This window comes from Staurois parvus, unplaced genomic scaffold (assembly GCF_062004578.1).
Source record: "Staurois parvus isolate SC_StPar_1 unplaced genomic scaffold, SC_StPar_1.0 ptg000151l, whole genome shotgun sequence".
Taxonomy (NCBI): domain Eukaryota; kingdom Metazoa; phylum Chordata; class Amphibia; order Anura; family Ranidae; genus Staurois; species Staurois parvus.
In genome coordinates, this window is record NW_028317947.1 from 9,172,501 (window position 1) to 9,195,688 (window position 23,188).

The window sequence follows — 23,188 nt, forward strand, 5'->3', positions numbered from 1 at the left end:
GAGCCTCACGGGATCTTGCTGAAGCATTCCTCAACAGGTCAGGATGACCTAGCGGTCTAAGGCGCTGCGTTCAGGTCGCAGTCTCCACTGGAGGCGGGGGTTCGAATCCTACTACTGACAGCAGTTTCAGCTTTTCACAGCTTGCTCTTTAGGTTCTCTTGCTCCTTTAGCGCTCTAGTGCAAAAAAAATGCTGTCCAAAATTAAAAAAACAGCGCTCCATAGCTCAGGGGTTAGAGCACTGGTCTTGTCAACCAGGGGTTAGAGCACTGGTCTTGTCAACCAGGGGTTAGAGCATTGGTCTTGTCAACCAGGGGTCGCGAGTTCAAATCTCACTGGGGCCTTTCTACCATTTTCGGGAACCGTAGCTCGCAAATTGGCATAATTAGATTTTTCCCCAAAAGGCCCAAGGTAACGGTTAGGTTATGACTATATGAAGGCCTCGAGATTATGAAATCTAAAGGTTAGCACAACTTGAATTTCCCCACATCTTGAAAGAGATAACATCTGCTACAAAGACTCGCTCTCTAATTCTGCATGGAAAGAAGAGTGCAATTCAAGCAAACAGATATCTTGCTAACTGCAAGACGCTCGCTATCCGCATGGAAAGAAAAGTGCAATTCAAGCAAAGAGAGATATCTTGCTAACTGCAAGACGCTGGATATCTGCGTGTCCTTGTATTAAGATACTACTTTTGCATTTTTAACATGTGTCTTTGTATTTTTCTTCCAATGCTTTGTACATGAGGAAGGTAGCAAGAAAAAGGTGAAAAGGGTGAGGCTTGTTGTAGAGCATTTTCTCCATCATGTGACGTTCAACAGATTTCTTTTGTTCCTTGAGCTCCAGGCGGAAGAGTGACATGAAGCCTAAACGTTGACACGTAGGCCTCCGCAGAGATAGCAGCACATTAGACTACATATGATCATCATGGGATCTTGCTAAATAATTCCTTAACAGATCAGGATGGCCGAGCGGTCTAAGGCGCTGCGTTCAGGTCGCAGTCTCCACTGGAGGCGTGGGTTCGAATCCCACTTCTGACAGCAGTTTCAGCTTTTCACAGCTTGCTCTTTAGGTTCTCTTGCTCCTTTAGCGCTCTAGCTCTAGTGCAAAAAAAATGCTGTCCAACAATAGAAAAATAGGGCTCCATAGCTCAGGGGTTAGAGCATTGGTCTTGTAGACCAGAAGTCGCGAGTTCAAATCTCGCTGGGGCCTTTCTGCCATTTTCGGGAACCGTAGCTCGCAAATTGACATAATTAGATTTTCCCCCAAAAGGCCCAAGGTAACGTAAGGTTATGATGATATGAAGGCCTCGAGATGATGAAATTTAATGGTTAGGACAACTTGAATTTCCCCACATCTTGAAAGAGATAACATCTGCTACAAAGACTCGCTCTCTAATTCTGCATGGAAAGAAGAGTGCAATTCAAGCAAACAGATATCTTGCTAACTGCAAGACGCTCGCTATCCGCATGGAAAGAAAAGTGCAATTCAAGCAAAGAGAGATATCTTGCTAACTGCAAGACGCTGGCTATCTGCGTATCCTTGTATTAGGATACTACTTTTGCACTTTTAACATGTGTCTTTGTATTTTTCTTCCAATGCTTTGTACATGAGGAAGGTAGCAAGAAAAAGGTGAAAAGGGTGAGGCTTGTTGTAGAGCATTTTCTCCATCATGTGACGTTCAACAGATTACTTTTGTTCCTTGAGCTCCAGGCGGAAGAGCGACATGAAGCCAAAACGTTGACACGTAGGCCTCCGCAGAGATAGCAGCACATTAGACTACATATGAGCATCACGGGATCTTGCTAAAGCACTCCTCAACAGGTCAGGATGGCCGAGCGGTCTAAGGCGCTGCGTTCAGGTCGCAGTCTCCACTGGAGGCGTGGGTTCGAATCCCACTTCTGACAGCAGTTTCAGCTTTTCACAGCTTGCTCTTTAGGTTCTCTTGCTCCTTTAGCGCTCTAGCTCTAGTGCAAAAAAAATGCTGTCCAACATTAGAAAAATAGGGCTCCATAGCTCAGGGGTTAGAGCACTGGTCTTGTAAACCAGAGGTCGCGAGTTCAAATCTCACGGGGGCCTTTCTGCCATTTTCGGGAACCGTAGCTCGCAAATTGGCATAATTAGATTTTTCCCCAAAAGGCCCAAGGTAACGTAAGGTTATGACTATATGAAGGCCTCGAGATAATGAAATTTAATGGTTAGGACAACTTGAATTTCACCACATCTTGAAAGAGATAACATCTGCTACAAAGACTTGCTCTCTAATTCTGCATGGAAAGAAAAGTGCAATTCAAGCAAACAGATATATTGCTAACTGCAAGACGCTCGCTATCCGCATGGAAAGAAAAGTGCAATTCAAGCAAAGAGAGATATCTTGCTAACTGCAAGACGCTGGCTATCTGCGTATCCTTGTATTAAGATACTACTTTTGCACTTTTAACATGTGTCTTTGTATTTTTCTTCCAATGCTTTGTACATGAGGAAGGTAGCAAGAAAAAGGTGAAAAGGGTGAGGCTTGTTGTAGAGCATTTTCTCCATCATATGACGTTCAACAGATTTCTTTTGTTCCTTGAGCTCCAGGCGGAAGAGCGACATGAAGCCAAAACGTTGAGACGTAGGCCTCCGCAGAGATAGCAGCACATTAGACTACATATGAGCATCACGGGATCTTGCTAAAGCACTCCTCAACAGGTCAGGATGGCCGAGCGGTCTAAGGCGCTGCGTTCAGGTCGCAGTCTCCACTGGAGGCGTGGGTTCGAATCCCACTTCTGACAGCAGTTTCAGCTTTTCACAGCTTACTCTTTAGGTTCTCTTGCTCCTTTAGCGCTCTAGCTCTAGTGCAAAAAAAATGCTGTCCAACATTAGAAAAATAGGGCTCCATAGCTCAGGGGTTAGAGCACTGGTCTTGTAAACCAGAGGTCGCGAGTTCAAATCTCGCTGGGGCCTTTCTGCCATTTTCGGGAACCGTAGCTCGCAAATTGGCATAATTAGATTTTTCCCCAAAAGGCCCAAGGTAACGTAAGGTTATGACTATATGAAGGCCTCGAGATGATGAAATTTAATGGTTAGGACAACTTGAATTTCACCACATCTTGAAAGAGATAACATCTGCTACAAACACTCGCTCTCTAATTCTGCATGGAAAGAAGAGTGCAATTCAAGCAAACAGATATCTTGCTAACTGCAAGACGCTCGCTATCCGCATGGAAAGAAAAGTGCAATTCAAGCAAAGAGAGATATCTTGCTAACTGCAAGACGCTCGCTATCCGCATGGAAAGAAAAGTGCAATTCAAGCAAAGAGAGATATCTTGCTAACTGCAAGACGCTGGATATCTGCGTATCATTGTATTAAGATACTACTTTTGCACTTTTAACATGTGTCTTTGTATTTTTCTTCCAATGCTTTGTACATGAGGAAGGTAGCAAGAAAAAGGTGAAAAGGGTGAGGCTTGTTGTAGAGCATTTTCTCCATCATGTGACGTTCAACAGATTACTTTTGTTCCTTGAGCTCCAGGCGGAAGAGCGACATGAAGCCAAAACTTTGACACGTAGGCCTCCGCAGAGATAGCAGCACATTAGACTACATATGAGCCTCACGGGATCTTGCTGAAGCACTCCTCGACAGGTCAGGATGACCGAGCGGTCTAAGGCGCTGCGTTCAGGTCGCAGTCTCCACTGGAGGCGTGGGTTCGAATCCCACTACTGACAGCAGTTTCAGCTTTTCACAGCTTGCTCTTTAGGTTCTCTTGCTCCTTTAGCGCTGTAGCTCTAGTGCAAAAAAAATGCTGTCCAAAATTAGAAAAACAGGGCTCCATAGCTCAGGGGTTAGAGCACTGGTCTTGTAAACCAGGGGTCGCGAGTTCAAATCTCGCTGGGGCCTTTCTGCCGTTTTCAGGAACCGTAGCTCGCAAATTGGCATAATTAGATTTTTCCCCAAAAGGCCCAAGGTAATGGTTAGGTTATGACTATATGAAGGCCTCGAGATTATGAAATCTAAAGGTTAGGACAAGTTGAATTTCCCCACATCTTGAAAGAGATAACATCTGCTACAAAGACTCGCTCTCTAATTCTGCATGGAAAGAAGAGTGCAATTCAAGCAAACAGATATGTTGCTAACTGCAAGACGCTCGCTATCCGCATGGAAAGAAAAGTGCAATTCAAGCAAAGAGAGATATCTTGCTAACTGCAAGACGCTGGATATCTGCGTGTCCTTGTATTAAGATACTACTTTTGCACTTTTAACATGTGTCTTTGTATTTTTCTTCCAATGCTTTGTACATGAGAAAGGTAGCAAGAAAAAGGTGCAAAGGGTGAGGCTTGTTGTAGAGCATTTTCTCCATCATGTGACGTTCAACAGATTTCTTTTGTTCCTTGAGCTCCAGGCGGAAGAGTGACATGAAGCCTAAACATTGACACGTATTCCTCCGCAGAGATAGCAGCACATTAGACTACATATGAGCATCACAGGATCTTGCTAAAGCGCTCCTCAACAGGTCAGGATGGCCGAGCGGTCTAAGACGCTGCGTTCAGGTCGCAGTCTCCACTGGAGGCGTGGGTTCGAATCCCACTTCTGACTGCAGTTTCAGCTTTTCACAGCTTGCTCTTTAGGTTCTCTTGCTCCTTTAGCGCTCTAGCTCTAGTGCAAAAAAAATGCTGTCCAACATTAGAAAAACAGGGCTCCATAGCTCAGGGGTTAGAGCACTGGTCTTGTAAACCAGGGGTCACGAGTTCAAATCTCGCTGGGGCCTTTCTGCCATTTTCGGGAACCGTAGCTCGCAAATTGGCATAATTAGATTTTCCCCCAAAAGGCCCAAGGTAACGTAAGGTTATGACTATATGAAGGCCTCGAGATGATGAAATTTAATGGTTAGGACAACTTGAATTTCACCACATCTTGAAAGAGATAACATCTGCTACAAACACTCGCTCTCTAATTCTGCATGGAAAGAAGAGTGCAATTCAAGCAAACAGATATCTTGCTAACTGCAAGACGCTCGCTATCCGCATGGAAAGAAAAGTGCAATTCAAGCAAAGAGAGATATCTTGCTAACTGCAAGACGCTGGCTATCTGCGTGTCCTTGTATTAGGAAACTACTTTTGCACTTTTAACATGTGTCTTTGTATTTTTCTTCCAATGCTTTGTACATGAGGAAGGTAGCAAGAAAAAGGTGAAAAGGGTGAGGCTTGTTGTAGAGCATTTTCTCCATCATGTGACGTTCAACAGATTACTTTTGTTCCTTGAGCTCCAGGCGGAAGAGCGACATGAAGCCAAAACGTTGACACGTAGGCCTCCGCAGAGATAGCAGCACATTAGACTACATATGAGCCTCACGGGATCTTGCTGAAGCACTCCTCAACAGGTCAGGATGACCGAGCAGTCTAAGGCGCTGCGTTCAGGTTGCAGTCTCCACTGGAGGCGTGGGTTGAAATCCCACAACTGAAAGCAGTTTCAGCTTTTCACAGCTTGCTCTTTAGGTTCTCTTGCTCCTTTAGCGCTCTAGCTCTAGTGCAAAAAAAATGCTGTCCAACATTAGAAAAACAGGGCTCCATAGCTCAGGGGTTAGAGCACTGGTCTTGTAAACCAGGGGTCGCGAGTTCAAATCTCGCTGGGGCCTTTCTGCCGTTTTCGGGAACCGTAGCTCGCAAATTGACATAATTAGATTTTTCCCCAAAAGGCCCAAGGTAACGGTTAGGTTATGACTATATGAAGGCCTCGAGATTATGAAATCTAAAGGTTAGGACAACTTGAATTTCCCCACATCTTGAAAGAGATAACATCTGCTACAAAGACTCGCTCTCTAATTCTGCATGGAAAGAAGAGTGCAAATCAAGCAAACAGATATCTTGCTAACTGCAAGACGCTCGCTATCCGCATGGAAAGAAAAGTGCAATTCAAGCAAAGAGAGATATCTTGCTAACTGCAAGACGCTGGATATCTGCGTATCCTTGTATTAAGATACTACTTTTGCACTTTTAACATGTGTCTTTGTATTTTTCTTCCAATGCTTTGTACATGAGGAAGGTAGCAAGAAAAAGGTGAAAAGGGTGAGGCTTGTTGTAGAGCATTTTCTCCATCATGTGACGTTCAACAGATTTCTTTTGTTCCTTGAGCTCCAGGCGGAAGAGTGACATGAAGCCTAAACGTTGACACGTAGGCCTCCGCAGAGATAGCAGCACATTAGACTACATATGAGCATCACGGGATCTTGCTAAAGCACTCCTCAACAGGTCAGGATGGCCGAGCGGTCTAAGGCGCTGCGTTAAGGTCGCAGTCTCCACTGGAGGCGTGGGTTCGAATCCCACTTCTGACAGCAGTTTCAGCTTTTCACAGCTTGCTCTTTAGGTTCTCTTGCTCCTTTAGCGCTCTAGCTCTAGTGCAAAAAAAATGCTGTCCAACATTAGAAAAATAGGGCTCCATAGCTCAGGGGTTAGAGCACTGGTCTTGTAAACCAGAGGTCGCGAGTTCAAATCTCGCTGGGGCCTTTCTGCCATTTTCGGGAACCGTAGCTCGCAAATTGGCATAATTAGATTTTTCCCCAAAAGGCCCAAGGTAACGTAAGGTTATGACTATATGAAGGCCTCGAGATAATGAAATTTAATGGTTAGGACAACTTGAATTTCACCACATCTTGAAAGAGATAACATCTGCTACAAAGACTTGCTCTCTAATTCTGCATGGAAAGAAAAGTGCAATTCAAGCAAACAGATATATTGCTAACTGCAAGACGCTCGCTATCCGCATGGAAAGAAAATTGCAATTCAAGCAAAGAGAGATATCTTGCTAACTGCAAGACGCTGGCTATCTGCGTATCCTTGTATTAAGATACTACTTTTGCACTTTTAACATGTGTCTTTGTATTTTTCTTCCAATGCTTTGTACATGAGGAAGGTAGCAAGAAAAAGGTGAAAAGGGTGAGGCTTGTTGTAGAGCATTTTCTCCATCATGTGACGTTCAACAGATTTCTTTTGTTCCTTGAGCTCCAGGCGGAAGAGCGACATGAAGCCAAAACGTTGAGACGTAGGCCTCCGCAGAGATAGCAGCACATTAGACTACATATGAGCATCACGGGATCTTGCTAAAGAGCTCCTCAACAGGTCAGGATGGCCGAGCAGTCTAAGGCGCTGCGTTCAGGTCGCAGTCTCCACTGGAGGCGTGGGTTCGAATCCCACTTCTGAAAGCAGTTTCAGCTTTTCACAGCTTGCTCTTTAGGTTCTCTTGCTCCTTTAGCGCTCTAGCTCTAGTGCAAAAAAAATGCTATCCAACATGAAAAAAATAGGGCTCCATAGCTCAGGGGTTAGAGCACTGGTCTTGTAAACCAGAGGTTGCGAGTTCAAATCTCACTGGGGCATTTCTGCCATTTTCGGGAACCGTAGCTCGCAAATTGGCATAATTAGATTTTTCCCCAAAAGGCCCAAAGTAACGTAAGGTTATGACTATATGAAGGCCTCGAGATGATGAAATTTAATGGTTAGGACAACTTGAATTTCCCCACATCTTGAAAGAGATAACATCTGCTACAAAGACTCGCTCTCTAATTCTGCATGGAAAGAAGAGTGCAATTCAAGCAAACAGATATCTTGCTAACTGCAAGACGCTCGCTATCCGCATGGAAAGAAAAGTGCAATTCAAGCAAAGAGAGATATCTTGCTAACTGCAAGACGCTCGCTATCCGCATGGAAAGAAAAGTGCAATTCAAGCAAAGAGAGATATCTTGCTAACTGCAAGACGCTGGATATCTGCGTATCATTGTATTAAGATACTACTTTTGCACTTTTAACATGTGTTTTTGTATTTTTCTTCCAATGCTTTGTACATGAGGAAGGTAGCAAGAAAAAGGTGAAAAGGGTGAGGCTTGTTGTAGAGCATTTTCTCCATCATGTGACGTTCAACAGATTACTTTTGTTCCTTGAGCTCCAGGCGGAAGAGCGACATGAAGCCAAAACGTTCACACGTAGGCCTCCGCAGAGATAGCAGCACATTAGACTACATATGAGCCTCACGGGATCTTGCTGAAGCACTCCTCAACAGGTCAGGATGACCGAGCGGTCTAAGGCGCTGCGTTCAGGTTGCAGTCTCCACTGGAGGCGTGGGTTCGAATCCCACTACTGACAGCAGTTTCAGCTTTTCACAGCTTGCTCTTTAGGTTCTCTTGCTCCTTTAGCGCTCTAGCTCTAGTGCAAAAAAAATGCTGTCCAAAATTAGAAAAACAGGGCTCCATAGCTCAGGGGTTAGAGCACTGGTCTTGTAAACCAGGGGTCGCGAGTTCAAATCTCGCTGGGGCCTTTCTGCCGTTTTCGGGAACCGTAGCTCGCAAATTGGCATAATTAGATTTTTCCCCAAAAGGCCCAAGGTAACGGTTAGGTTATGACTATATGAAGGCCTCGAGATTATGAAATCTAAAGGTTAGGACAACTTGAATTTCCCCACATCTTGAAAGAGATAACATCTGCTACAAAGACTCGCTCTCTAATTCTGCATGGAAAGAAGAGTGCAATTCAAGCAAACAGATATCTTGCTATCTGCAAGACGCTCGCTATCCGCATGGAAAGAAAAGTGCAATTCAAGCAAAGAGAGATATCTTGCTAACTGCAAGACGCTGGCTATCTGCGTGTCCTTGTATTAGGATACTACTTTTGCACTTTTAACATGTGTCTTTGTATTTTTCTTCCAATGCTTTGTACATGAGGAAGGTAGCAAGAAAAAGGTGAAAAGGGTGAGGCTTGTTATAGAGCATTTTCTCCATCATGTGACGTTCAACAGATTACTTTTGTTCCTTGAGCTCCAGGCGGAAGAGCGACATGAAGCCAAAACGTTGAGACTTAGGCCTCTGCAGAGATAGCAGCACATTAGACTACATATGAGCGTCAAGGGATCTTGCTGAAGCACTCCTCAACAGGTCAGGATGGCTGAGCGGTCTAAGGCGCTGCGTTCAGGTCGCAATCTCCACTGGAGGCGTGGGTTCGAATCCCAATTCTGACAGCAGTTTCAGCTTTTCACAGCTTGCTCTTTAGGTTCTCTTGCTCCTTTAGCGCTCTAGCTCTAGTGCAAAAAAAATGCTGTCCAAAATTTGAAAAGCAGGGCTCCATAGCTCAGGGGTTAGAGCACTGGTCTTGTAAACCAGGAGTCGCGAGTTCAAATCTCGCTGGGGCCTTTCTGCCGGTTTCAGGAACCGTAGCTCGCAAATTGACATAATTAGATTTTTCCCCAAAAGGCCCAAGGTAACGGTTAGGTTATGACTATATGAAGGCCTCGAGATTATGAAATCTAAAGGTTAGGACAACTTGAATTTCCCCACATCTTGAAAGAGATAACATCTGCTACAAAGACTCGCTCTCTAATTCTGCATGGAAAGAAGAGCGCAAATCAAGCAAACAGATATCTTGCTAACTGCAAGACGCTCGCTATCCGCATGGAAAGAAAAGTGCAATTCAAGCAAAGAGAGATATCTTGCTAACTGCAAGACGCTGGATATCTGGGTATCCTTGTATTAAGATACTACTTTTGCACTTTTAACATGTGTCTTTGTATTTTTCTTCCAATGCTTTGTACATGAGGAAGGTAGCAAGAAAAAGGTGAAAAGGGTGAGGCTTGTTGTAGAGCATTTTCTCCATCATGTGACGTTCAACAGATTTCTTTTGTTCCTTGAGCTCCAGGCGGAAGAGTGACATGAAGCCTAAACGTTGACACGTAGGCCTCCGCAGAGATAGCAGCACATTAGACTACATATGAGCATCACGGGATCTTGCTAAAGCACTCCTCAACAGGTCAGGATGGCCGAGCGGTCTAAGGCGCTGCGTTCAGGTCGCAGTCTCCACTGGAGGCGTGGGTTCGAATCCCACTTCTGACAGCAGTTTCAGCTTTTCACAGCTTGCTCTTTAGGTTCTCTTGCTCCTTTAGCGCTCTAGCTCTAGTGCAAAAAAAATGCTGTCCCTCATCAGAAAAATAGGGCTCCATAGCTCAGGGGTTAGAGCACTGGTCTTGTAAACCAGGGATCGCGAGTTCAAATCTCGCTGGGGCCTTTCTGCCATTTTCGGGAACCGTAGCTCGCAAATTGACATAATTAGATTTTTCCCCAAAAGGCCCAAGGTAACGGTTAGGTTATGACTATATGAAGGCCTCGAGATTATGAAATCTAAAGGTTAGGACAACTTGAATTTCCCCACATCTTGAAAGAGATAACATCTGCTACAAAGACTCGCTCTCTAATTCTGCATGGAAAGAAGAGTGCAATTCAAGCAAACAGATATCTTGCTAACTGCAAGACGCTCGCTATCCGCATGGAAAGAAAAGTGCAATTCAAGCAAAGAGAGATATCTTGCTAACTGCAAGACGCTGGATATCTGCGTATCCTTGTATTAAGATACTACTTTTGCACTTTTAACATGTGTCTTTGTATTTTTCTTCCAATGCTTTGTACATGAGGAAGGTAGCAAGAAAAAGGTGAAAAGGGTGAGGCTTGTTGTAGAGCATTTTCTCCATCATGTGACGTTCAACAGATTTCTTTTGTTCCTTGAGCTCCAGGCGGAAGAGTGATATGAAGCCTAAACGTTGAGACGTAGGCCTCCGCAGAGATAGCAGCACATTAGACTACATATGAGCATCACGGGATCTTGCTAATGCACTCCTCAATAGGTCAGGATGGCCGAGCGGTCTAAGGCGCTGCGTTCAGGTCGCAGTCTCCACTGGAGTCGTGGGTTCGAATCCCACTTCTGACAGCAGTTTCAGCTTTTCACAGCTTGCTCTTTAGATTCTCTTGCTCCTTTAGCGCTCTAGCTCTAGTGCAAAAAAAATGCTGTCCAACATTAGAAAAATAGGGCTCCATAGCTCAGGGGTTAGAGCACTGCTCTTGTAAACCAGAGGTCGCGAGTTCAAATCTCGCTGGGGCCTTTCTGCCATTTTCGGGAACCGTAGCTCGCAAATTGGCATAATTAGATTTTTCCCCAAAAGGCCCAAGGTAACGGTTAGGTTATGACAATATGAAGGCCTCGAGATGATGAAATCTAAAGGTTAGGACAACTTGAATTTCCCCACATCTTGAAAGAGATAACATCTGCTACAAAGACTCGCTCTCTAATTCTGCATGGAAAGAAGAGTGCAATTCAAGCAAACAGATATCTTGCTAACTGCAAGACGCTCGCTATCCGCATGGAAAGAAAAGTGCAATTCAAGCAAAGAGAGATATCTTGCTAAATGCAAGACGCTGGATATCTGCGTATCCTTGTATTAAGATACTACTTTTGCACTTTTAACATGTGTCTTTGTATTTTTCTTCCAATGCTTTGTACATGAGGAAGGTAGCAAGAAAAAGGTGAAAAGGGTGAGGCTTGTTGTAGAGCATTTTCTCCATCATGTGACGTTCAACAGATTTCTTTTGTTCCTTGAGCTCCAGGCGGAAGAGCGACATGAAGCCAAAACGTTGACACGTAGGCCTCCGCAGAGATAGCAGCACATTAGACAACATATGAGCGTCACGGGATCTTGCTGAAGCACTCATCAACAGGTCAGGATGGCCGAGCGGTCTAAGGCGCTGCGTTCAGGTCGCAGTCTCCACTGGAGGCGTGGGTTCGAATCCCACTTCTGACAGCAGTTTCAGCTTTTCACAGCTTGTTCTTTAGGTTCTCTTGCTCCTTTAGCGCTCTAGCTCTACTGCAAAAAAAATGCTGTCCAAAATTAGAAAAACAGGGCTCCATAACTCAGGGGTTAGAGCACTGGTCTTGTAAAACAGGGGTCGCGAGTTCAAATCTCGCTGGGGCCTTTCTTCCGTTTTCAGGAACCGTAGCTCGCAAATTGACATAATTAGATTTTTCCCCAAAAGGCCCAAGGTAACGGTTAGGTTATGACTATATGAAGGCCTCGAGATGATGAAATCCAAAGGTTAGGACAACTTGAATTTCCCCACATCTTGAAAGAGATAACATCTGCTACAAAGACTCGCTCTCTAATTCTGCATGGAAAGAAGAGTGCAATTCAAGCAAACAGATATCTTGCTAACTGCAAGACGCTCGCTATCCGCATGGAAAGAAAAGTGCAATTCAAGCAAAGAGAGATATCTTGCTAACTGCAAGACGCTGGCTATCTGCGTGTCCTTGTATTAGGATACTACTTTTGCACTTTTAACATGTGTCTTTGTATTTTTCTTCCAATGCTTTGTACATGAGGAAGGTAGCAAGAAAAAGGTGAAAAGGGTGAGGCTTGTTGTAGAGCATTTTCTCCATCATGTGACGTTCAACAGATTACTTTTGTTCCTTGAGCTCCAGGCGGAAGAGCGACATGAAGCCAAAACGTTGACACGTAGGCCTCCGCAGAGATAGCAGCACATTAGACTACATATGAGCATCACGGGATCTTGCTGAAGCACTCCTCAACAGGTCAGGATGGCCGAGCGGTCTAAGGCGCTGCGTTCAGGTCGCAGTCTCCACTGGAGGCTTGGGTTCGAATCCCACTTCTGACAGCAGTTTCAGCTTTTCACAGCTTGCTCTTTAGGTTCTCTTGCTCCTTTAGCGCTCTAGCTTTAGTGCAAAAAAAATGCTGTCCAAAATTAGAAAAACAGGGCTCCATAGCTCAGGGGTTAGAGCACTGGCCTTGTAAACCAGGGGTTGCGAGTTCAAATCTCGCTGGGGCCTTTCTGCCGTTTTCGGGAACCGTAGCTCGCAAATTGACATAATTAGATTTTTCCCCAAAAGGCCCAAGGTAACGGTTAGGTTATGACTATATGAAGGCCTCGAGATTATGAAATCTAAAGGTTAGGACAACTTGAATTTCCCCACATCTTGAAAGAGATAACATCTGCTACAAAGACTCGCTCTCTAATTCTGCATGGAAAGAAGAGTGCAATTCAAGCAAACAGATATCTTGCTATCTGCAAGACGCTCGCTATCCGCATGGAAAGAAAAGTGCAATTCAAGCAAAGAGAGATATCTTGCTAACTGCAAGACGCTGGCTATCTGCGTGTCCTTGTATTAGGATACTACTTTTGCACTTTTAACATGTGTCTTTGTATTTTTCTTCCAATGCTTTGTACATGAGGAAGGTAGCAAGAAAAAGGTGAAAAGGGTGAGGCTTGTTATAGAGCATTTTCTCCATCATGTGACGTTCAACAGATTACTTTTGTTCCTTGAGCTCCAGGCGGAAGAGCGACATGAAGCCAAAACGTTGAGACTTAGGCCTCTGCAGAGATAGCAGCACATTAGACTACATATGAGCGTCAAGGGATCTTGCTGAAGCACTCCTCAACAGGTCAGGATGGCTGAGCGGTCTAAGGCGCTGCGTTCAGGTCGCAATCTCCACTGGAGGCGTGGGTTCGAATCCCAATTCTGACAGCAGTTTCAGCTTTTCACAGCTTGCTCTTTAGGTTCTCTTGCTCCTTTAGCGCTCTAGCTCTAGTGCAAAAAAAATGCTGTCCAAAATTTGAAAAGCAGGGCTCCATAGCTCAGGGGTTAGAGCACTGGTCTTGTAAACCAGGGGTCGCGAGTTCAAATCTTACTGGGGCCTTTCTGCCGGTTTCAGGAACCGTAGCTCACAAAATGACATAATTAGATTTTTCCCCAAAAGGCCCAAGGTAACGGTTAGGTTATGACTATATGAAGGCCTTGAGATTATGAAATCTAAAGGTTAGGACAACTTGAATTTCCCCACATCTTGAAAGAGATAACATCTGCTACAAAGACTCGCTCTCTAATTCTGCATGGAAAGAAGAGCGCAAATCAAGCAAACAGATATCTTGCTAACTGCAAGACGCTCGCTATCCGCATGGAAAGAAAAGTGCAATTCAAGCAAAGAGAGATATCTTGCTAACTGCAAGACGCTGGATATCTGGGTATCCTTGTATTAAGATACTACTTTTGCACTTTTAACATGTGTCTTTGTATTTTTCTTCCAATGCTTTGTACATGAGGAAGGTAGCAAGAAAAAGGTGAAAAGGGTGAGGCTTGTTGTAGAGCATTTTCTCCATCATGTGACGTTCAACAGATTTCTTTTGTTCCTTGAGCTCCAGGCGGAAGAGTGACATGAAGCCTAAACGTTGACACGTAGGCCTCCGCAGAGATAGCAGCACATTAGACTACATATGAGCATCACGGGATCTTGCTAAAGCACTCCTCAACAGGTCAGGATGGCCGAGCGGTCTAAGGCGCTGCGTTCAGGTCGCAGTCTCCACTGGAGGCTTGGGTTCGAATCCCACTTCTGACAGCAGTTTCAGCTTTTCACAGCTTGCTCTTTAGGTTCTCTTGCTCCTTTAGCGCTCTAGCTCTAGTGCAAAAAAAATGCTGTCCCTCATCAGAAAAATAGGGCTCCATAGCTCAGGGGTTAGAGCACTGGTCTTGTAAACCAGGAATCGCGAGTTCAAATCTCGCTGGGGCCTTTCTGCCATTTTCGGGAACCGTAGCTCGCAAATTGACATAATTAGATTTTTCCCCAAAAGGCCCAAGGTAACGGTTAGGTTATGACTATATGAAGGCCTCGAGATTATGAAATCTAAAGGTTAGGACAACTTGAATTTCCCCACATCTTGAAAGAGATAACATCTGCTACAAAGACTCGCTCTCTAATTCTGCATGGAAAGAAGAGTGCAATTCAAGCAAACAGATATCTTGCTAACTGCAAGACGCTCGCTATCCGCATGGAAAGAAAAGTGCAATTCAAGCAAAGAGAGATATCTTGCTAACTGCAAGACGCTGGATATCTGCGTATCCTTGTATTAAGATACTACTTTTGCACTTTTAACATGTGTCTTTGTATTTTTCTTCCAATGCTTTGTACATGAGGAAGGTAGCAAGAAAAAGGTGAAAAGGGTGAGGCTTGTTGTAGAGCATTTTCTCCATCATGTGACGTTCAACAGATTTCTTTTGTTCCTTGAGCTCCAGGCGGAAGAGTGATATGAAGCCTAAACGTTGAGACGTAGGCCTCCGCAGAGATAGCAGCACATTAGACTACATATGAGCATCACGGGATCTTGCTAATGCACTCTTCAATAGGTCAGGATGGCCGAGCGGTCTAAGGCGCTGCGTTCAGGTCGCAGTCTCCACTGGAGGCGTGGGTTCGAATCCCACTTCTGACAGCAGTTTCAGCTTTTCATAGCTTGCTCTTTAGATTCTCTTGCTCCTTTAGCGCTCTAGCTCTAGTGCAAAAAAAATGCTGTCCAACATTAGAAAAATAGGGCTCCATAGCTCAGGGGTTAGAGCACTGGTCTTGTAAACCAGGGGTCGCGAGTTCAAATCTTGCTGGGGCCTTTCTGCCGTTTTCAGGAACCGTAGCTCGCAAATTGGCATAATTAGATTTTTCCCCAAAAGGCCCAAGGTAACGGTTAGGTTATGACAATATGAAGGCCTCGAGATTATGAAATCTAAAGGTTAGGACAACTTGAAATTCCCCACATCTTGAAAGAGATAACATCTGCTACAAAGACTTGCTCTCTAATTCTGCATGGAAAGAAAAGTGCAATTCAAGCAAACAGATATAATGCTAACTGCAAGACGCTCGCTATCCGCATGGAAAGAAAAGTGCAATTCAAGCAAAGAGAGATATCTTGCTAACTGCAAGACGCTGGCTATCTGCGTGTCCTTGTATTAGGATACTACTTTTGCACTTTTAACATGTGTCTTTGTATTTTTCTTCCAATGCTTTGTACATGAGGAAGGTAGCAAGAAAAAGGTGAAAAGGGTGAGGCTTGTTGTTGAGCATTTTCTCCATCATGTGACGTTCAACAGATTACTTTTGTTCCTTGAGCTCCAGGCGGAAGAGCGACATGAAGCCAAAACGTTGACACGTAGGCCTCCGCAGAGATAGCAGCACATTAGACTACATATAAGCCTCACGGGATCTTGCTGAAGCACTCCTCAACAGGTCAGGATGACCGAGCGGTCTAAGGCGCTGCGTTCAGGTTGCAGTCTCCACTGGAGGCGTGGGTTCGAATCCCACTACTGAAAGCAGTTTCAGCTTTTCACAGCTTGCTCTTTAGGTTCTCTTGCTCCTTTAGCGCTCTAGCTCTAGTGCAAAAAAAATGCTGTCCAAAATTAGAAAAACAGGGCTCCATAGCTCAGGGGTTAGAGCACTGGTCTTGTAAACCAGGGGTCGCGAGTTCAAATCTCGCTGGGGCCTTTCTGCCGTTTTCAGGAACCGTAGCTCGCAAATTGGCATAATTAGATTTTCCCCCAAAAGGCCCAAGGTAACGTAAGGTTATTACTATATGAAGGCCTCGAGATTATGAAATTTAATGGTTAGGACAACTTGAATTTCCCCACATCTTGAAAGAGATAACATCTGCTACAAACACTCGCTCTCTAATTCTGCATGGAAAGAAGAGTGCAATTCAAGCAAACAGATATCTTGCTAACTGCAAGACGCTCGCTATCCGCATGGAAAGAAAAGTGCAATTCAAGCAAAGAGAGATATCTTGCTAACTGCAAGACGCTGGATATCTGCGTATCCTTGTATTAAGATACTACTTTTGCACTTTTAACATGTGTCTTTGTATTTTTCTTCCAATGCTTTGTACATGAGGAAGGTAGCAAGAAAAAGGTGAAAAGGGTGAGGCTTGTTGTAGAGCATTTTCTCCATCATGTGACGTTCAACAGATTTCTTTTGTTCCTTGAGCTCCAGGCGGAAGAGTGACATGAAGCCTAAACGTTGACACGTAGGCCTCCGCAGAGATAGCAGCACATTAGACTACATATGAGCATCACGGGATCTTGCTATAGCACTCCTCAACAGGTCAGGATGGCCGAGCGGTCTAAGGCGCTGCGTTCAGGTCGCAGTCTCCACTGGAGGCGTGGGTTCGAATCCCACTTCTGACAGCAGTTTCAGCTTTTCACAGCTTGCTCTTTAGGTTCTCTTGCTCCTTTAGCGCTCTAGCTCTAGTGCAAAAAAAATGCTGTCCAACATTAGAAAAATAGGGCTCCATAGCTCAGGGGTTAGAGCACTGGTCTTGTAAACCAGAGGTTGCGAGTTCAAATCTCGCTGGGGCCTTTCTGCCATTTTCGGGAACCGTAGCTCGCAAATTGGCATAATTAGATTTTCCCCCAAAAGGCCCAAGGTAACGGCTAGGTTATGACTATATGAAGGCCTCGAGATAATGAAATTTAATGGTTAGGACAACTTGAATTTCACCACATCTTGAAAGAGATAACATCTGCTACAAACACTCGCTCTCTAATTCTGCATGGAAAGAAGAGTGCAATTCAAGCAAACAGATATCTTGCTAACTGCAAGACGCTCGCTATCCGCATGGAAAGAAAAGTGCAATTCAAGCAAAGAGAGATATCTTGCTAACTGCAAGACACTGGCTATCTGCGTGTCCTTGTATTAGGATACTACTTTTGCACTTTTAACATGTGTCTTTGTATTTTTCTTCCAATGCTTTGTACATGAGGAAGGTAGCAAGAAAAAGGTGAAAAGGGTGAGGCTTGTTGTAGAGCATTTTCTCCATCATGTGACGTTCAACAGATTACTTTTGTTCCTTGAGCTCCAGGCGGAAGAGCGACATGAAGCCAAAACGTTGAGACGTAGGCCTCCGCAGAGATAGCAGCACATTAGACTACATATGAGCCTCACGGGATCTTGCTGAAGCACTCCTCAACAGGTCAGGATGACCGAGCGGTCTAAGGCGCTGCGTTCAGGTCGCAGTCTCCACAGGAGGCGTGGGTTCGAATCCCACTTCTGACCGCAGTTTCAGCTTTTCACAGCTTGCTCTTTAGGTTCTCTTGCTCCTTTAGCGCTCTAGCTCTAGTGCAAAAAAAATGCTGTCCAACATTAGAAAAACAGGGCTCCATAGCTCAGGGGTTAGAGCACTGGTCTTGTAAACCAGGGGTCGCGAGTTCAAATCTCGCTGGGGCCTTTCTGCCGTTTTCGGGAACCGTAGCTCGCAAATTGACATAATTAGATTTTTCCCCAAAAGGCCCAAGGTAACGGTTAGGTTATGACTATATGAAGGCCTCGAGATTATGAAATCTAAAGGTTAGGACAACTTGAATTTCCCCACATCTTGAAAGAGATAACATCTGCTACAAAGACTCGCTCTCTAATTCTGCATGGAAAGAAGAGTGCAAATCAAGCAAACAGATATCTTGCTAACTGCAAGACGCTCGCTATCCGCATGGAAAGAAAAGTGCAATTCAAGCAAAGAGAGATATCTTGCTAACTGCAAGACGCTGGATATCTGGGTATCCTTGTATTAAGATACTACTTTTGCACTTTTAACATGTGTCTTTGTATTTTTCTTCCAATGCTTTGTACATGAGGAAGGTAGCAAGAAAAAGGTGAAAAGGGTGAGGCTTGTTGTAGAGCATTTTCTCCATCATGTGACGTTCAACAGATTTCTTTTGTTCCTTGAGCTCCAGGCGGAAGAGTGACATGAAGCCTAAACAATGACACGTAGGCCTCCGCAGAGATAGCAGCACATTAGACTACATATGAGCATCACGGGATCTTGCTAAAGCACTCCTCAACAGGTCAGGATGGCCGAGCGGTCTAAGGCGCTGCGTTCAGGTCGCAGTCTCCACTGGAGGCGTGGGTTCGAATCCCACTTCTGACAGCAGTTTCAGCTTTTCACAGCTTGCTCTTTAGGTTCTCTTGCTCCTTTAGCGCTCTAGCTCTAGTGCAAAAAAAATGCTATCCAACATGAAAAAAATAGGGCTCCATTGCTCAGGGGTTAGAGCACTGGTCTTGTAAACCAGAGGTCACGAGTTCAAATCTCACTGGGGCATTTCTGCCATTTTCGGGAACCGTAGCTCGCAAATTGGCATAATTAGATTTTTCCCCAAAAGGCCCAAAGTAACGTAAGGTTATGACTATATGAAGGCCTCGAGATGATGAAATTTAATGGTTAGGACAACTTGAATTTCACCACATCTTGAAAGAGATAACATCTGCTACAAAGACTCGCTCTCTAATTCTGCATGGAAAGAAGAGTGCAATTCAAGCAAACAGATATCTTGCTAACTGCAAGACGCTCGCTATCCGCATGGAAAGAAAAGTGCAATTCAAGCAAAGAGAGATATCTTGCTAACTGCAAGACGCTCGCTATCCGCATGGAAAGAAAAGTGCAATTCAAGCAAAGAGAGATATCTTGCTAACTGCAAGACGCTGGATATCTGCGTATCATTGTATTAAGATACTACTTTTGCACTTTTAACATGTGTCTTTGTATTTTTCTTCCAATGCTTTGTACATGAGGAAGGTAGCAAGAAAAAGGTGAAAAGGGTGAGGCTTGTTGTAGAGCATTTTCTCCATCATGTGACGTTCAACAGATTACTTTTGTTCCTTGAGCTCCAGGCGGAAGAGCTACATGAAGCCAAAACGTTGACACGTAGGCCTCCGCAGAGATAGCAGCACATTAGACTACATATGAGCCTCACGGGATCTTGCTGAAGCACTCCTCAACAGGTCAGGATGACCGAGCGGTCTAAGGCGCTGCGTTCAGGTCGCAGTCTCCACTGGAGGCGTGGGTTCGAATCCCACTACTGACAGCAGTTTCAGCTTTTCACAGCTTGCTCTTTAGGTTCTCTTGCTCCTTTAGCGCTCTAGCTCTAGTGCAAAAAAAATGCTGTCCAAAATTAGAAAAACAGGTCTCCATTGCTCAGGGGTTAGAGCACTGGTCTTGTAAACCAGGGGTCGCGAGTTCAAATCTCGCTGGGGCCTTTCTGCCGTTTTCAGGAACCGTAGCTCGCAAATTGGCATAATTAGATTTTTCCCCAAAAGGCCCAAGGTAACGGTTAGGTTATGACTATATGAAGGCCTCGAGATTATGAAATCTAAAGGTTAGGACAACTTGAATTTCCCCACATCTTGAAAGAGATAACATCTGCTACAAAGACTCGCTCTCTAATTCTGCATGGAAAGAAGAGTGCAATTCAAGCAAACAGATATCTTGCTAACTGCAAGACGCTCGCTATCCGCATGGAAAGAAAAGTGCAATTCAAGCAAAGAGAGATATCTTGCTAACTGCAAGACGCTGGATATCTGCGTGTCCTTGTATTAAGATACTACTTTTGCACTTTTAACATGTGTCTTTGTATTTTTCTTCCAATGCTTTGTACATGAGAAAGGTAGCAAGAAAAAGGTGCAAAGGGTGAGGCTTGTTGTAGAGCATTTTCTCCATCATGTGACGTTCAACAGATTTCTTTTGTTCCTTGAGCTCAAGGCGGAAGAGTGACATGAAGCCTAAACGTTGACACGTAGGCCTCCGCAGAGATAGCAGCACATTAGACTACATATGAGCATCACGGGATCTTGCTAAAGCGCTCCTCGACAGGTCAGGATGGCCGAGCGGTCTAAGGCGCTGCGTTCAGGTCGCAGTCTCCACTGGAGGAGTGGGTTCGAATCCCACTTCTGACAGCAGTTTCAGCTTTTCACAGCTTGCTCTTTAGGTTCTCTTGCTCCTTTAGCGCTCTAGCTTTAGTGCAAAAAAAATGCTGTCCAAAATTAGAAAAACAGGGCTCCATAGCTCAGGGGTTAGAGCACTGGTCTTGTAAACCAGGGGTCGCGAGTTCAAATCTCGCTGGGGCCTTTCTGCCGTTTTCAGGAACCGTAGCTCGCAAATTGGCATAATTAGATTTTTCCCCAAAAGGCCCAAGGTAACGGTTAGGTTATGACTATATGAAGGCCTCGAGATTATGAAATCTAAAGGTTAGGACAACTTGAATTTCCCCACATCTTGAAAGAGATAACATCTGCTACAAAGACTCGCTCTCTAATTCTGCATGGAAAGAAGAGTGCAATTCAAGCAAACAGATATCTTGCTAACTGCAAGACGCTCGCTATCCGCATGGAAAGAAAAGTGCAATTCAAGCAAAGAGAGATATCTTGCTAACTGCAAGACGCTGGATATCTGCGTATCCTTGTATTAAGATACTACTTTTGCACTTTTAACATGTGTCTTTGTATTTTTCTTCCAATGCTTTGTACATGAGGAAGGTAGCAAGAAAAAGGTGAAAAGGGTGAGGCTTGTTGTAGAGCATTTTCTCCATCATGTGACGTTCAACAGATTTCTTTTGTTCCTTGAGCTCCAGGCGGAAGAGTGACATGAAGCCTAAACGTTGACACGTAGGCCTCCGCAGAGATAGCAGCACATTAGACTACATATGAGCATCACGGGATCTTGCTATAGCACTCCTCAACAGGTCAGGATGGCCGAGCGGTCTAAGGCGCTGCGTTCAGGTCGCAGTCTCCACTGGAGGCGTGGGTTCGAATCCCACTTCTGACAGCAGTTTCAGCTTTTCACAGCTTGCTCTTTAGGTTCTCTTGCTCCTTTAGCGCTCTAGCTCTAGTGCAAAAAAAATGCTGTCCAAAACCAGAAAAACAGGGCTCCATAGCTCAGGGGTTAGAGCACTGGTCTTGTAAACCAGGGGTCGTGAGTTCAAATCTCGCTGGGGCCTTTCTGCCATTTTCGGGAACCGTAGCTCGCAAATTGGCATAATTAGATTTTCCCCCAAAAGGCCCAAGGTAACGTAAGGTTATGACTATATGAAGGCCTCGAGATGATGAAATTTAATGGTTAGGACAACTTGAATTTCACCACATCTTGAAAGAGATAACATCTGCTACAAAGACTCGCTCTCTAATTCTGCATGGAAAGAAGAGTGCAATTCAAGCAAACAGATATCTTGCTAACTGCAAGACGCTCGCTATCCGCATGGAAAGAAAAGTGCAATTCAAGCAAAGAGAGATATCTTGCTAACTGCAAGACGCTGGCTATCTGTGTGTCCTTGTATTAGGATACTACTTTTGCACTTTTAACATGTGTCTTTGTATTTTTCTTCCAATGCTTTGTACATGAGGAAGGTAGCAAGAAAAAGGTGAAAAGGGTGAGGCTTGTTGTAGAGCATTTTCTCCATCATGTGACGTTCAACAGATTACTTTTGTTCCTTGAGCTCCAGGCGGAAGAGCGACATGAAGCCAAAACGTTGACACGTAGGCCTCCGCAGAGATAGCAGCACATTAGACTACATATGAGCCTCATGGGATCTTGCTGAAGCACTCCTCAACAGGACAGGATGACCGAGCGGTCTAAGGCGCTGCGTTCAGGTCGCAGTCTCCACAGGAGGCGTGGGTTCGAATCCCACTTCTGACCGCAGTTTCAGCTTTTCACAGCTTGCTCTTTAGGTTCTCTTGCTCCTTTAGCGCTCTAGCTCTAGTGCAAAAAAAATGCTGTCCAACATTAGAAAAACAGGGCTCCATAGCTCAGGGGTTAGAGCACTGGTCTTGTAAACCAGGGGTCGCGAGTTCAAATCTCGCTGGGGCCTTTCTGCCGTTTTCGGGAACCGTAGCTCGCAAATTGACATAATTAGATTTTTCCCCAAAAGGCCCAAGGTAACGGTTAGGTTATGACTATATGAAGGCCTCGAGATTATGAAATCTAAAGGTTAGGACAACTTGAATTTCCCCACATCTTGAAAGAGATAACATCTGCTACAAAGACTCGCTCTCTAATTCTGCATGGAAAGAAGAGTGCAAATCAAGCAAACAGATATCTTGCTAACTGCAAGACGCTCGCTATCCGCATGGAAAGAAAAGTGCAATTCAAGCAAAGAGAGATATCTTGCTAACTGCAAGACGCTGGATATCTGCGTATCCTTGTATTAAGATACTACTTTTGCACTTTTAACATGTGTCTTTGTATTTTTCTTCCAATGCTTTGTACATGAGGAAGGTAGCAAGAAAAAGGTGAAAAGGGTGAGGCTTGTTGTAGAGCATTTTCTCCATCATGTGACGTTCAACAGATTTCTTTTGTTCCTTGAGCTCCAGGCGGAAGAGTGACATGAAGCCTAAACAATGACACGTAGGCCTCCGCAGAGATAGTAGCACATTAGACTACATATGAGCATCACGGGATCTTGCTAAAGCACTCCTCAACAGGTCAGGATGGCCGAGCGGTCTAAGGCGCTGCGTTCAGGTCGCAGTCTCCACTGGAGGCGTGGGTTCGAATCCCACTTCTGACAGCAGTTTCAGCTTTTCACAGCTTTCTCTTTAGGTTCTCATGCTCCTTTAGCGCTCTAGCTCTAGTGCAAAAAAAATGCGATCCAACATGAAAAAAATAGGGCTCCATTGCTCAGGGGTTAGAGCACTGGTCTTGTAAACCAGAGGTCGCGAGTTCAAATCTCACTGGGGCATTTCTGCCATTTTCGGGAACCGTAGCTCGCAAATTGGCATAATTAGATTTTTCCCCAAAAGGCCCAAAGTAACGTAAGGTTATGACT

The 23,188-nt window shown here is 44.6% G+C and overlaps 47 non-coding genes across 47 annotated transcripts; all 47 read left to right on the plus strand.

Annotated features, from left to right (window-relative positions):
• The first annotated feature begins 955 nt into the window (after positions 1-955).
• Positions 956-1,038, plus strand: TRNAL-CAG (transfer RNA leucine (anticodon CAG)). The gene has a single exon. It is a non-coding gene; the product is annotated as a tRNA-Leu (tRNA).
• A 99-nt stretch (positions 1,039-1,137) lies between these two features.
• Positions 1,138-1,210, plus strand: TRNAT-UGU (transfer RNA threonine (anticodon UGU)). Its single transcript has one exon. It is a non-coding gene; the product is annotated as a tRNA-Thr (tRNA).
• Positions 1,211-1,822: 612 nt separating this feature from the next.
• On the plus strand, positions 1,823-1,905 carry TRNAL-CAG (transfer RNA leucine (anticodon CAG)). The gene has a single exon. It is a non-coding gene; the product is annotated as a tRNA-Leu (tRNA).
• A 99-nt stretch (positions 1,906-2,004) lies between these two features.
• On the plus strand, positions 2,005-2,077 carry TRNAT-UGU (transfer RNA threonine (anticodon UGU)). Its single transcript has one exon. It is a non-coding gene; the product is annotated as a tRNA-Thr (tRNA).
• A 612-nt stretch (positions 2,078-2,689) lies between these two features.
• On the plus strand, positions 2,690-2,772 carry TRNAL-CAG (transfer RNA leucine (anticodon CAG)). Its single transcript has one exon. It is a non-coding gene; the product is annotated as a tRNA-Leu (tRNA).
• A 99-nt stretch (positions 2,773-2,871) lies between these two features.
• Positions 2,872-2,944, plus strand: TRNAT-UGU (transfer RNA threonine (anticodon UGU)). Its single transcript has one exon. It is a non-coding gene; the product is annotated as a tRNA-Thr (tRNA).
• A 679-nt stretch (positions 2,945-3,623) lies between these two features.
• Positions 3,624-3,706, plus strand: TRNAL-CAG (transfer RNA leucine (anticodon CAG)). The gene has a single exon. It is a non-coding gene; the product is annotated as a tRNA-Leu (tRNA).
• A 99-nt stretch (positions 3,707-3,805) lies between these two features.
• Positions 3,806-3,878, plus strand: TRNAT-UGU (transfer RNA threonine (anticodon UGU)). The gene has a single exon. It is a non-coding gene; the product is annotated as a tRNA-Thr (tRNA).
• A 613-nt stretch (positions 3,879-4,491) lies between these two features.
• TRNAL-CAG (transfer RNA leucine (anticodon CAG)) lies at positions 4,492-4,574 on the plus strand. Its single transcript has one exon. It is a non-coding gene; the product is annotated as a tRNA-Leu (tRNA).
• Positions 4,575-4,673: 99 nt separating this feature from the next.
• Positions 4,674-4,746, plus strand: TRNAT-UGU (transfer RNA threonine (anticodon UGU)). The gene has a single exon. It is a non-coding gene; the product is annotated as a tRNA-Thr (tRNA).
• Positions 4,747-5,540: 794 nt separating this feature from the next.
• On the plus strand, positions 5,541-5,613 carry TRNAT-UGU (transfer RNA threonine (anticodon UGU)). Its single transcript has one exon. It is a non-coding gene; the product is annotated as a tRNA-Thr (tRNA).
• A 613-nt stretch (positions 5,614-6,226) lies between these two features.
• TRNAL-AAG (transfer RNA leucine (anticodon AAG)) lies at positions 6,227-6,309 on the plus strand. The gene has a single exon. It is a non-coding gene; the product is annotated as a tRNA-Leu (tRNA).
• Positions 6,310-6,408: 99 nt separating this feature from the next.
• On the plus strand, positions 6,409-6,481 carry TRNAT-UGU (transfer RNA threonine (anticodon UGU)). The gene has a single exon. It is a non-coding gene; the product is annotated as a tRNA-Thr (tRNA).
• A 612-nt stretch (positions 6,482-7,093) lies between these two features.
• On the plus strand, positions 7,094-7,176 carry TRNAL-CAG (transfer RNA leucine (anticodon CAG)). The gene has a single exon. It is a non-coding gene; the product is annotated as a tRNA-Leu (tRNA).
• Positions 7,177-7,275: 99 nt separating this feature from the next.
• On the plus strand, positions 7,276-7,348 carry TRNAT-UGU (transfer RNA threonine (anticodon UGU)). The gene has a single exon. It is a non-coding gene; the product is annotated as a tRNA-Thr (tRNA).
• Positions 7,349-8,027: 679 nt separating this feature from the next.
• Positions 8,028-8,110, plus strand: TRNAL-CAG (transfer RNA leucine (anticodon CAG)). Its single transcript has one exon. It is a non-coding gene; the product is annotated as a tRNA-Leu (tRNA).
• Positions 8,111-8,209: 99 nt separating this feature from the next.
• TRNAT-UGU (transfer RNA threonine (anticodon UGU)) lies at positions 8,210-8,282 on the plus strand. Its single transcript has one exon. It is a non-coding gene; the product is annotated as a tRNA-Thr (tRNA).
• Positions 8,283-8,895: 613 nt separating this feature from the next.
• Positions 8,896-8,978, plus strand: TRNAL-CAG (transfer RNA leucine (anticodon CAG)). Its single transcript has one exon. It is a non-coding gene; the product is annotated as a tRNA-Leu (tRNA).
• A 99-nt stretch (positions 8,979-9,077) lies between these two features.
• On the plus strand, positions 9,078-9,150 carry TRNAT-UGU (transfer RNA threonine (anticodon UGU)). Its single transcript has one exon. It is a non-coding gene; the product is annotated as a tRNA-Thr (tRNA).
• Positions 9,151-9,763: 613 nt separating this feature from the next.
• TRNAL-CAG (transfer RNA leucine (anticodon CAG)) lies at positions 9,764-9,846 on the plus strand. Its single transcript has one exon. It is a non-coding gene; the product is annotated as a tRNA-Leu (tRNA).
• A 99-nt stretch (positions 9,847-9,945) lies between these two features.
• On the plus strand, positions 9,946-10,018 carry TRNAT-UGU (transfer RNA threonine (anticodon UGU)). The gene has a single exon. It is a non-coding gene; the product is annotated as a tRNA-Thr (tRNA).
• Positions 10,019-10,631: 613 nt separating this feature from the next.
• TRNAL-CAG (transfer RNA leucine (anticodon CAG)) lies at positions 10,632-10,714 on the plus strand. The gene has a single exon. It is a non-coding gene; the product is annotated as a tRNA-Leu (tRNA).
• Positions 10,715-10,813: 99 nt separating this feature from the next.
• Positions 10,814-10,886, plus strand: TRNAT-UGU (transfer RNA threonine (anticodon UGU)). The gene has a single exon. It is a non-coding gene; the product is annotated as a tRNA-Thr (tRNA).
• A 613-nt stretch (positions 10,887-11,499) lies between these two features.
• TRNAL-CAG (transfer RNA leucine (anticodon CAG)) lies at positions 11,500-11,582 on the plus strand. Its single transcript has one exon. It is a non-coding gene; the product is annotated as a tRNA-Leu (tRNA).
• Positions 11,583-12,367: 785 nt separating this feature from the next.
• Positions 12,368-12,450, plus strand: TRNAL-CAG (transfer RNA leucine (anticodon CAG)). Its single transcript has one exon. It is a non-coding gene; the product is annotated as a tRNA-Leu (tRNA).
• A 99-nt stretch (positions 12,451-12,549) lies between these two features.
• TRNAT-UGU (transfer RNA threonine (anticodon UGU)) lies at positions 12,550-12,622 on the plus strand. Its single transcript has one exon. It is a non-coding gene; the product is annotated as a tRNA-Thr (tRNA).
• Positions 12,623-13,235: 613 nt separating this feature from the next.
• On the plus strand, positions 13,236-13,318 carry TRNAL-CAG (transfer RNA leucine (anticodon CAG)). The gene has a single exon. It is a non-coding gene; the product is annotated as a tRNA-Leu (tRNA).
• A 99-nt stretch (positions 13,319-13,417) lies between these two features.
• On the plus strand, positions 13,418-13,490 carry TRNAT-UGU (transfer RNA threonine (anticodon UGU)). The gene has a single exon. It is a non-coding gene; the product is annotated as a tRNA-Thr (tRNA).
• Positions 13,491-14,103: 613 nt separating this feature from the next.
• TRNAL-CAG (transfer RNA leucine (anticodon CAG)) lies at positions 14,104-14,186 on the plus strand. Its single transcript has one exon. It is a non-coding gene; the product is annotated as a tRNA-Leu (tRNA).
• A 99-nt stretch (positions 14,187-14,285) lies between these two features.
• On the plus strand, positions 14,286-14,358 carry TRNAT-UGU (transfer RNA threonine (anticodon UGU)). Its single transcript has one exon. It is a non-coding gene; the product is annotated as a tRNA-Thr (tRNA).
• Positions 14,359-14,971: 613 nt separating this feature from the next.
• On the plus strand, positions 14,972-15,054 carry TRNAL-CAG (transfer RNA leucine (anticodon CAG)). The gene has a single exon. It is a non-coding gene; the product is annotated as a tRNA-Leu (tRNA).
• A 99-nt stretch (positions 15,055-15,153) lies between these two features.
• Positions 15,154-15,226, plus strand: TRNAT-UGU (transfer RNA threonine (anticodon UGU)). Its single transcript has one exon. It is a non-coding gene; the product is annotated as a tRNA-Thr (tRNA).
• Positions 15,227-16,021: 795 nt separating this feature from the next.
• On the plus strand, positions 16,022-16,094 carry TRNAT-UGU (transfer RNA threonine (anticodon UGU)). The gene has a single exon. It is a non-coding gene; the product is annotated as a tRNA-Thr (tRNA).
• Positions 16,095-16,706: 612 nt separating this feature from the next.
• Positions 16,707-16,789, plus strand: TRNAL-CAG (transfer RNA leucine (anticodon CAG)). The gene has a single exon. It is a non-coding gene; the product is annotated as a tRNA-Leu (tRNA).
• Positions 16,790-16,888: 99 nt separating this feature from the next.
• TRNAT-UGU (transfer RNA threonine (anticodon UGU)) lies at positions 16,889-16,961 on the plus strand. The gene has a single exon. It is a non-coding gene; the product is annotated as a tRNA-Thr (tRNA).
• A 613-nt stretch (positions 16,962-17,574) lies between these two features.
• On the plus strand, positions 17,575-17,657 carry TRNAL-CAG (transfer RNA leucine (anticodon CAG)). Its single transcript has one exon. It is a non-coding gene; the product is annotated as a tRNA-Leu (tRNA).
• A 99-nt stretch (positions 17,658-17,756) lies between these two features.
• Positions 17,757-17,829, plus strand: TRNAT-UGU (transfer RNA threonine (anticodon UGU)). Its single transcript has one exon. It is a non-coding gene; the product is annotated as a tRNA-Thr (tRNA).
• Positions 17,830-18,442: 613 nt separating this feature from the next.
• TRNAL-CAG (transfer RNA leucine (anticodon CAG)) lies at positions 18,443-18,525 on the plus strand. The gene has a single exon. It is a non-coding gene; the product is annotated as a tRNA-Leu (tRNA).
• Positions 18,526-19,376: 851 nt separating this feature from the next.
• TRNAL-CAG (transfer RNA leucine (anticodon CAG)) lies at positions 19,377-19,459 on the plus strand. The gene has a single exon. It is a non-coding gene; the product is annotated as a tRNA-Leu (tRNA).
• A 98-nt stretch (positions 19,460-19,557) lies between these two features.
• Positions 19,558-19,631, plus strand: TRNAT-UGU (transfer RNA threonine (anticodon UGU)). The gene has a single exon. It is a non-coding gene; the product is annotated as a tRNA-Thr (tRNA).
• Positions 19,632-20,244: 613 nt separating this feature from the next.
• TRNAL-CAG (transfer RNA leucine (anticodon CAG)) lies at positions 20,245-20,327 on the plus strand. The gene has a single exon. It is a non-coding gene; the product is annotated as a tRNA-Leu (tRNA).
• A 99-nt stretch (positions 20,328-20,426) lies between these two features.
• On the plus strand, positions 20,427-20,499 carry TRNAT-UGU (transfer RNA threonine (anticodon UGU)). Its single transcript has one exon. It is a non-coding gene; the product is annotated as a tRNA-Thr (tRNA).
• Positions 20,500-21,112: 613 nt separating this feature from the next.
• TRNAL-CAG (transfer RNA leucine (anticodon CAG)) lies at positions 21,113-21,195 on the plus strand. The gene has a single exon. It is a non-coding gene; the product is annotated as a tRNA-Leu (tRNA).
• A 99-nt stretch (positions 21,196-21,294) lies between these two features.
• On the plus strand, positions 21,295-21,367 carry TRNAT-UGU (transfer RNA threonine (anticodon UGU)). Its single transcript has one exon. It is a non-coding gene; the product is annotated as a tRNA-Thr (tRNA).
• A 612-nt stretch (positions 21,368-21,979) lies between these two features.
• TRNAL-CAG (transfer RNA leucine (anticodon CAG)) lies at positions 21,980-22,065 on the plus strand. Its single transcript has one exon. It is a non-coding gene; the product is annotated as a tRNA-Leu (tRNA).
• A 96-nt stretch (positions 22,066-22,161) lies between these two features.
• TRNAT-UGU (transfer RNA threonine (anticodon UGU)) lies at positions 22,162-22,234 on the plus strand. The gene has a single exon. It is a non-coding gene; the product is annotated as a tRNA-Thr (tRNA).
• Positions 22,235-22,847: 613 nt separating this feature from the next.
• On the plus strand, positions 22,848-22,930 carry TRNAL-CAG (transfer RNA leucine (anticodon CAG)). Its single transcript has one exon. It is a non-coding gene; the product is annotated as a tRNA-Leu (tRNA).
• Positions 22,931-23,188: the final 258 nt, after the last annotated feature.